The 10,026-nt window shown below is 42.6% G+C and overlaps 1 protein-coding gene across 2 annotated transcripts in view; it reads left to right on the top strand.

Annotated features, from left to right (window-relative positions):
• The first annotated feature begins 73 nt into the window (after nucleotides 1-73).
• Nucleotides 74-10,026, top strand: part of ttc37 (tetratricopeptide repeat domain 37) — a 114,637-nt gene continuing 104,684 nt past the window's right edge. Inside the window, exon 1 of one of the 2 annotated variants that reach the window (XM_033017294.1) lies at nucleotides 74-184. The gene's annotated coding sequence lies outside the window, so the exon portion shown is untranslated. Of the gene's footprint in view, nucleotides 185-262; nucleotides 282-10,026 lie in introns of those variants that run through there. The other variant, XM_033017295.1, reaches the window with a different exon arrangement.

Here is a 10,026-nt window from a genome sequence, read left to right as displayed (position 1 = left end):
GTGTTGGTGTCATTTATTGTTTTAGTAAAAGTTCAAGTGAGGACTGAGCTGAATGTGACCCCTGCCCCCAGAGTGGTCACGTGAGTTAACGCGTGGAGGACGCTGGTCTTGATGTGCCTGTGGCGAGGAGGAGGAGGCGGCTGCTGCCCGGGAGTGAAGGAAGGAGTGAGTGAGGGAGCTTCAGGTGAGCTGCTGCTAGCTGGCTAGCTGGCTGGCTGGCTGGCCGGCCGGCCGGCCTTGCATGGAGTTGACCTGAGAAAGCGTCTGCTTATATTCTATAGGTAGGAACTGCAGATGCTGGTTAGAACCGAAGATAGACACAAAACGCTAGCGTAACTTAGCGGGTCAGGCAGCACATCTGAAGAAAAGGAATAGATGACGTTCGAGTCGAGACCCTTCCTCAAACCGAATCTGAAGAGGGGTCTCGACCCGAAACATCACAAATTCATGTTCATGTTGTAGGAACAGAATTAGGCCATTCGGCCCATCGGGTCTATGCAATCATGGCTGGTCTATTTTCCTGCCTCAACAGTATTTTCCTGCCTTTAGCCCCATAACCCCTGACATAGAAACATAGAAAATAGGTGCAGGAGTAGGCCATTCGGCCCTTCAAGCCTGCACCGCCATTCAATATGATCATGGCTGATCATCCAACTCAGTATCCAGTATCCTGACACCCGTACTAATCAATAATCTTTTTATCTCTACGTTAAAAAAAATATATCCATTGATTTGGCCTCTATAGCGTTCTGTTCGTTTTCTCCAGAGATGCAGCCTGACCCGCTGAGTTACTCTAGCTTTACAGAGCCCTCCATAATGTTTGGGACAAAGACCCATCATTTATTTATTTATTTGCCTCTGTATTCCACAATTTGAGATTTGTAATAAAAAATATCATATGTGGTTAAAGTGCACATTGTCAGATTTTAATAAAGGCCATGTTTATACATTTTGATCTCATCATGTATAAATTACTGCTGTATTTATACATAGTCCTATCATTTCAGGGTACCATAATGTTTGGAACACATGGCTTCATGGGTGTTTGTAATTGCTCAGGTGTGTTTAATTGCCTCCTTAATGCAGAGCTCTCAGCCCCGAATCTTTCCTTCAGTTTATCCATCACCTTTGGAAACGCTTATTGCTGTTTATCAACATGAGGACCAAAGTTGTGCCAATGAAAGTCAAATAAGCCATTGTGGAACTGAGCAACAAAAATAAAACTGTTGGAGACATCAGCTAAACCTTAGGCTTACCAAAATCAACTGTTTGGAATATCATTAAGAAGAAAGAGAGCTTAATAATTGCAAAGGGACTAGCAGGCCAAGAAAGACCTCCACAGCTGATGACAGAAGAATTCTCTGTATAATATAGAAACATTCCCAAACACCTGTCTGACAGATCAGAAACATTCTTCAGGAGTCAGGTGTGGATTTGTCAGACCACTGTCCGCAGAAGACTTCATGAAAAGAAATACAGAGGCTACACTGCAAGATGCAAACCACTGGTTAGCCGCAAAATTAGGATGGCCAGGTTTCAGTTTGCCAAGACGTATTTAAAAGAGCAACCACAGTTCTGGAAAAATGTCTTGTGGACAGATGAGATGAAGATTAACATATCAGATTGATGGCAAGATCAAAGTATGAAGGAGAGAAGGAACTGCCCAAGGAGAAGGAACTGCCCAAGATCCAAAGCATACCACCTCATCTGTGAAACAGTAGTAGGGGTGTATGGCTGCTGAAGGTACTGGCTCACTCATCTTCATTGATGATACAATTGCTGAAGATAGTAGCATAATGAATTATGAACTGTATAGACACATCCTATCTGCTCAAGTTCAAACAAATGCCTCAAAACTCATTGACCGGCGGTTCATTCAACAGCAAGACAATGATCCCAAACATACTGCTAAAGCAACAAAGGAGTTTTTCAAAACTAATAAATGGTAAATTCTTGAGTGGCCAAGTCAATCACCCAATCTGAACCCAATTGAGCATGCCTTTTATATGCTGAAGAGAAAACTGAAGGGGACTAGCCCCAAAAATAAGCATAAGCTAAAGATGGCTGCAATACAGGCCTGGCAGAGCATCACCAGAGAAGACACCCAGCAACTGGTGATGTCCATGAATCGCAGACTTCAAGCAGTCATTGCATGCAAAGGATATGCAACAAAATACTAAACGTGAATACTTTCATTTACATGACATTGCTGTGTCCCAAACATTATGGTGCCCTGAAATAGGGGGACTAACAGAAATCAGGTGCAGGAGAAGGCTATTTGGCCCTTTATAGGGGGCGCTGTGAGTCGGCTGCCCTGTCAGCAGTGTGTCCGTTATTTTGACTTTTTGTTTATTGGTTTGTCTAAGTGTTTGTTTTGGGTGTTTCTCGGTGTGTCTTGTGTCGGGGTGGGGGATGGTGGCGGAAGGGGCAAACCGTTCTCAAGTCACCATCGATGGAGAGGTGACCTTTTCCATGTCGCCTCTCTGCCTCCCCTCTCGCGGCCTAACAGCTTGGATTGGAGCGGCCTTTCTTGTAGTCGGGCCCGGAGCATCACCTGCGGGCGCAGCGTGGACTTTTTCCATCGCGGAGCGGGCGAATCCTTACCAGGAGTCGCCAGAGAGGAATGCTCCGATCGCTGGCCCGCGGACTACGACATCCTGAAGCCGCGTTCTGCGGAGCTTCTAACCGTTGGCACGGCGTGGACTTACCATCCGTAGCCTGGGATTCCTTTCCGGGGATCTCCCTGAGAAGAACTCCGACCGCCGGCCCAAGGCCTGTAACATCCTGAAGCCGCGGTCTCCGGTAAGAAAGTGCCGATTCGGGACCTCCAAGTCGCGGAGTGTGTACGATCGTTCATGGCCCCCCGACCAGGGGTGAACAAGGGAGGAGGACTGGCTGAACTTTGTTGCCTTCCACCACAGCGAAGAATGCTGTGGTGGATGTTTGTGTTAAATCTTATTGTGTATTGTGTGTTCTTTTTTAATTGTACCACTGCTGGCAAATTCATTTCACTGCACCTTCGGGTGTATGTGACAAATAAAATTGACTTTAACTTTGACTTTCGAGCCTGCACCGCCATTCATTGTGATCATGGCTGATCATCCACAATCGGTAACCCGTGCCTGCCTTCTCCCCATATCTCTTGATTCCGCTAGCCCCAAGGGCTCTATCAAACTTGAACAGTTCCCAGTATGTGGCCTTATGATTCTCAATACTATTCTGAATAATACTTCTGCACTTCTTTAAGGAAGCTTTGAGTACATCGTTGAATGTTCCCTCAGTCTACCTAGTAATCCCTGTAAACCCTGTAACCCTGTAACCCTGTAATCTCCTTCATTTTCCTCACCTTCCCTAATCATCCTGTTTGGTGCTCCGTCATCCCCCCCTTCTTAAATTCTGGATTACCTCATCAAAAATAGACACAAAAAGCTGGAGCAAATCAGTAGGCCAGCCACCATCTCTGGAGAAAAGGCATAGCCGACGTTTCATGTCTAGATCCGAAACGTCACCTATTCCCTTTCTCTGGAGATGCTGTCCGACCCGCCGAGTCACTCCAGCCCTTTGTGTCTATCTTCAGTTAAAACTTGCATCTGTTGGAATCTACACATTCCCTCACCAACATTCTGGTTGCTGAGTTGGGCAGGATGCAGCCAACCATGGCAAAGTAGGTCACTCTAATGGGAAGGTACTTGCAGACTGAAACGTCTTTTTGAGTAGACCAATATTCATCTACTATGTCCTTGTGGTTACGGAGAACATACTGCCATGAGAAACCAGATGTTACATTCTAGGTTTTGCTGGGAAGATGTGTATAATAGCCAGACCTTTGTGTAGGCTACTAATGTCAACAAATTCTCAGGTGGGGCCTGGCGCATCTGGTCAAAAGGAAAGGCAGAATATGTTATTTCTTCTCTGAGCAATAATAAAACACAGCAACACTGTACTTTGCAGTAAACAGTGAAATATGCCATTGATAGACTATGTATAAACACTGCAGTAATTTATACATGGTGAAACCAAAATGTATAAAAATGGCCTTTATTAAAAGTTTATTAAAAGTGTGTACTTTAACCACATGTGATTTTTTCTATTACAAGTCTCGAATTGTGGAGTACAGAGGAAAAAAAAAAATGATGTCTTTGTCCTAAACATTATGGAGGGCACTGTAAGTGTCTATTGTCTGCTTATATTGTTCGTCCCGTTTCCTGTTTGAAAAGTCTGCTTCAGTAAAAGGCTGTCATTTGGTGCTTTGAGTTTTAGTTACGGTTTGAGGTTTAGTTTGAGGTTTCATTGATGAGTGGTCGAGGTGGGTCTGGTCTTTGAGTACTACAAGTGATGGGAAAACTTCAAAGGTAATGGTGAGGGGTGTTTTGATAGAAGAGTTAACGAGCAGCAATTGTCATGGGCAGGGCAATTTGTAACCCGATGGGTTAAAATAACCCTCCAAAGAATAGTGTATTGACATTATTTTTTCCTTATACAGTGAGATGATATTTGGTATTCACTAAATAGAAATTGGGAAGAGGAACATTTGGCCCTTTGAGTCTGCTCCATAGATCCATAGATTTAATGGTTACACAGCACGTTAACCGGTCATTTCGGCCCAACTCGTCCATATTATTTAGGTCTATTATTGTCACTTGCTGAGGTACAGTGAAAAGCTTTGTTTTGCTTGCTATCCAAACAGATTAGATATACCATATATATAAAGATACTTAAGGCAAACTTAAATATAATAGGCAGAGCAAAGGGGGAAGATACAGTGTACAGAATAAGGTTCTCTGCATTGTAATCCATCACTTCCATTGACAAAGACCAATGTTCTCAATGTGGTACACATGAATTGGAGGTACCCTAGCTTATAGAAGGACTGTTGCGATGCTAGCTAACAGGGAAATAAGCTGTTCCTCAATCCAAGGACAAGTGTCTGATTAAGTTGGGTGATTTAGTCTGAGGCAGATAGATGAAGTCAATGGTGGGAAGTCTGGTCTATATGATGGATTGAGCTACATCTACATCTCTCTTCAATTTCTTGAGGTCTTGGCAACAGCTGTTCCAAAACCAAGCTATGATGCAACCTGACAGTATACATTTTATGGTGTATCCGTAGAAGTTTGTAAAAGTTCCTGGAGACATGCTGAATTTCCTCACTGTTCTGGAAGAAGAGGGTTTGCTGTGCTGCCTTGGCTGTGCATCAATGTGGTTGGTCTTTGACAGATCATTGGTAATATTAACGCCAAAAAGAAAATTGAAGCTCTCAACCATTTCCACTTCAGCACCATTGATGCTGATTGGGACATATATTCCATCATGTTTCCTTTGCCTTGCTGACATTGAGGGAGAGATGTTTGCCCTGATACCATATCACTAAGTTGCCTATTTTCTTCCTGCACTCCACCTTGTTATTGTTCATGATTCTGCCTGCTACAGTGGTGTCACCAATTGCTGATCAACGCAATCCCTGTTTGGCTGATATCCCCTAAACCTTTCCCATTGATGTATCTCTCCCAATGTCCTTTAAACATTGTACTTGCCACAACTCCCTGCTCTGGCAGCTTGTTCTGTATACCCATCACCCTCTGTGGGAAAAGTTACTTTCAGATCCCCTTTAAATCTTTACCCTTTTAACCTAAGCTTATGTTTCAGACACCTCTACTCTGAGAAAATTACTATCCTATCTATCCTCTTCATAATTTTACAGATCTCTATAATGTCATCCCTCAACCTCGCTGTAGGAAAAATAGTTAAATTGCATCCAGTCTTTCCTCTACACAAGCCCACAAATCCAAGCAAATTCCTTGTGAATTATTTTCTTCACCCTCTTTAGATTAATCAGATGCTCCTAGCGTGGTGACCAGAACTGCACACAGTGTAAGGAAGGGTTCCCACCTGAAACTTTACCTATTTTTCTCCAGAGATGCTGCCTGGCCCGCTGAGTTACTCAAGCATCTTGTGTCTATCTTTGCAGTATTGAGTCAAGTTGAGTGTTTCATTGTCGTATACATCAACGACACTGAAATTCTTACACGCAGCAGCTTAACAAGCCCATAAATGTAATAAACACAGATAAACAAAATAATCACACAAAATTTAATAAATTAGTAGAATAGATCGGGTAGGCGCAGTCTCGTACCCAGAGTGGGGAATCGTGGACCAGAGGACAAAGGTTTAAGGTGAAGGGGAAACGATTTACTAGGAAGCTGTGAGATTACTTTTTCACACAAAGGGTGGTGGGTGTATGGAACGAGCTGCCAGAGGAGGTAGTAGAGGCAGGTGCTATTGCAACATTTAAGAAACATTTGGACAGGCACACATGGGTAGGGCAAGTTTGGAGGGATATGGACCAAAAACAGGCTGGTGGGCTAGTGTAGCTGGGACATGTTGGCTGGTGTGGGCAAGTTGGGTCGAAGGGCCTGTTTCCACTCTGTATCACTCTTTGACGCACCTGTGGTCGAGCTATGGAAAGACAAATTTGCAGAGACTAAAGGTGGCATATAACGATGCCATGAGAACACTGCTAAGGAAACCAAGATGGTGTAGTGCCAGTAATATGTTTTGGCTGCAGGATTCAGTACTATAGAAGCTATCCTAAGAAATCACATGTATAAATCCATTTACAAGATAAATGACTCTAAAAATGTAATTATTATGGCCTTGTCAAACATAAGGGTTAGCAGTACACGCTACGAATCCCAGCTGTGGAGACACTGGTATCGTTGTCTCGTTGTAGGACATTGATCATTCTTTTAATCTGGATTTTTAACTTATTTATTGTGTTTTTAAAAATATATAATTTATGATGCTTTTATAAGTGATATACTAAGATTTTATATGTACTTTATGATATTTAATATGCAATGCAATTTTTTATGTAATGTTGCCCCTTGTCTGGACCTCGAGTGTAATAAAGTATTATTATTATTATTATAACATACTCTTGCAAAATAGTCTGTCGTGAAACCAAGACAAGATACATAGAACTTCATAGTTGCTAGGGTCTGTGTTGTGTAGTGTTCAAGAGCCTGATGTTGCTGGGAAGAAGCTTTTCTGGAACCCGGTGGTCACAGTTTTCAAGCTGGTCACGTTACCCCTCTTGTCCATTCTCTGCTTCCAAATGCAAAGTCAATGTTAATTTGCTGTCACACTCTGGATCCCATGGATTCTATCCTTCTGGGTTTCTTGCTGAAGTCCTGCCCTCATCAACAATCTTCATGCAAGATAAGGACTCGGGGTACGAATGTCAACCTGTCCACCTCCACTCCCCAAGCAAGAAGAGTACAGTCTCAATCTGTAGTACACAGTCACTACATCTGGGATGCAAAGGGAGACCATATCCTTTCAACAAATTAGTTGTGTCAATTAACTTAGTGCCTTGAGGGTTATATTAATAGAAAGTGTTGTTTAAACAGGGTATACCATGGCCATCCGAATAAAGGATGACGGAAGAGGCACAACCATTGTGATGCCTTCCTAATAAATGCTTCAAGAATAATCATTCAAAAATAGTGGGTTTGTGTGTTTAATAACATTGTGGCACAACGAGTGTAGCCACTGCTCTCAGTGGCAAAGTCGCAGATTCAATCCTAATCTCCCGTGCAGTCTGCATGGGGTCTGCACATGCTCCCCGGGACTTCATGTGCCTCCTCGAGCGCTGCGGTTTCCACCTACACCCCAAAGACACGGGCTCATGGGTTTATTGGCCATTGTAAATTACCCACTACTTGTGTTTCAATGTGATCTTGACTGATGATCCAAATTCAATACCCTATTCGTGCTTTCTCCCTGGTACCATGCACTGTGTAAAAAACAAAACAAATTGCTCATAGAAAGTTTCAACAGACCAACTAAATAATGACTATAATCTTGTATCAATTTAGGGGCAAACATTTCTCTACACGGAATATTATTTCCCCCCCCCCCAAAAAGTGTGCATTGTGATCTTCCACGAGAACAGAATGAATTTCAGTAACGCCTCAATGTAAATAAACCATTTAGGGTTTTCTTTCAGCATTGAGGGTGTTCAAAAAGACTTCTGGCAAATTGCCCTTCATCAGAGTATTGTATAGAAGTTGGGAGGTCATGTTGCAGTCACAGTGCCCTCCATAATGTTTGGGACAAAGACCCATCATTTATTTATTTGCCTCTACTCCACAATTTGAGATTTGTAATAGAAAAAAAACACATGTGGTTAAAGTGTACATTGTCAGATTTTAATAAAGGCAATTATTATACATTTTGGTTTCACCATGTATAAATCACAGCTGTGTTTATACATAGTCCCCCCCCCTTTTCAGGGCACCACAATGTTTGGGACACATGGCTTCGCGGATGTTTGTAATTGCTCAGGTGTGTTTAATTGCCTCCTTAATGCAGGTATAAGAGAGCTCTCAGCATCTAGTCTTTCCTCCAGTCTTTCCATCACCTTTGGAAACTCTTATTGCTGTTTATCAACATGAGGACCAAAGTTGTGCCATTGAAAGTCAAAGAAGCCATTGTGAGACTGAGAAACAAGAATAAAACTGTTAGAGACATCAGCCAAACCTTAGGCTTACCAAAATCAACTGCTTGGAACATCATTAAGAAGAAAGAGAGCACTGATGAGCTTGCTAATCGCAAAGGGACTGGCAGACCAAGGAAGACCTCCACAGCTGATGACAGAAGAATTCTCTGTATAATAAAGAAAAATCCTCAAACACCTGTCCGACAGATCAGAAACATTCTTCAGGAGTCAGGTGTGGATTTGTCAATGACCACTGTCTGCAGAAGATTTCATGAACAGAAATACAGAGGTTACACTGCAAGATGCAAACCACTGGTTAGTCGCAAAAATAAGATGGGCATGTTACAGCCAAGAAGTACTAAAAAGAGCAACCACAGTTCTGGAAAAAGGTCTTGTAGATAGATGAGACGAAGATTAACTTATATCAGAGTGATGGTAAGAGCAAAGTATGGAGGAGAGAAGGAACTGCCCAAGATCCAAAGCATACCACCTCATCTGTGAAATACGGTGGTGAGGGTGTTACGGCCTGGGCATGTATGGCTGCTGAATGTACTGGCTCACTTATCTTCATTGATGATACAACTGCTGATGGTAGTATCATAATGAATTCTGAAGTGTAGAGACACATCCTATCTGCTCAAGTTCAAACAATAGCCTCAAGACTCATTGGCCGGCAGTTCATTCTACAGCAAGACAATGATCCCAAACATAGTGCTAAAGCAACAAAGGAGTTTTTCAAAGCTAAAAAATGGTCAATTCTTGAGTGGCCAAGTCAATCACCCGATCTGAATCCAATTGAGCATGCCTTTTATATGCTGAAGGGAAAACTGAAGGGGACTAGTCCCCAAAACAAGCATAAGCTAAAGATGGCTGCAATACAGGCCTGGCAGAGTATCACCAGAGAAGACTGGTGATGTCCATAAATCGCAGACTTCAAGCAGTCATTGCATGCAAAGGATATGCAACAAAATACTAAACATGACTACTTTCATTTACATGACATTGCTGTGTTCCAAACATTATGGTGCCCTGAAATGGGGGGGGGGGGACTATGTATAAAAACTGCTGTAATCTCTACATGGTGAAACCAAAATGTTTCATAATGGCGTTTATTAAAATCTGACAATGTACACTTTAACCACATGTGATTTTTTTTTCTATTACAAATCTCAAATTGTGTACAGAGGCAAATATATAAATTATGGGTCCTTGTCCCACACATTATGGAGGGCAATGTATATCTAACACGTTGGTGAGGCTGCATTTGGGGTATTGTGTTTAGTTCTGGGCACCATGCTATATGAAGGATGGTGTCAAACAGGAAAGGGAGCAGAGAAAGGTTTCTAGGATGTTGTCAGGACTTGAGGGCCTGAGCTATAGGGAGAGCTTGAGCAGGCTCGACTTTATTCATTGGATCGCAGGAGGATGAAGGGTGATCTTCATGAGGGCTATAAGAACCGAGAACCAGAGGACATAGATTTAAGGTGAGGGGGGAAAGATTTAGTAGGAACCCGAGCGCTAACTTT

This window comes from Amblyraja radiata, chromosome 3 (assembly GCF_010909765.2).
Source record: "Amblyraja radiata isolate CabotCenter1 chromosome 3, sAmbRad1.1.pri, whole genome shotgun sequence".
NCBI classification, from domain to species: domain Eukaryota; kingdom Metazoa; phylum Chordata; class Chondrichthyes; order Rajiformes; family Rajidae; genus Amblyraja; species Amblyraja radiata.
This window is presented reverse-complemented; position numbering and strand designations above follow the sequence as displayed.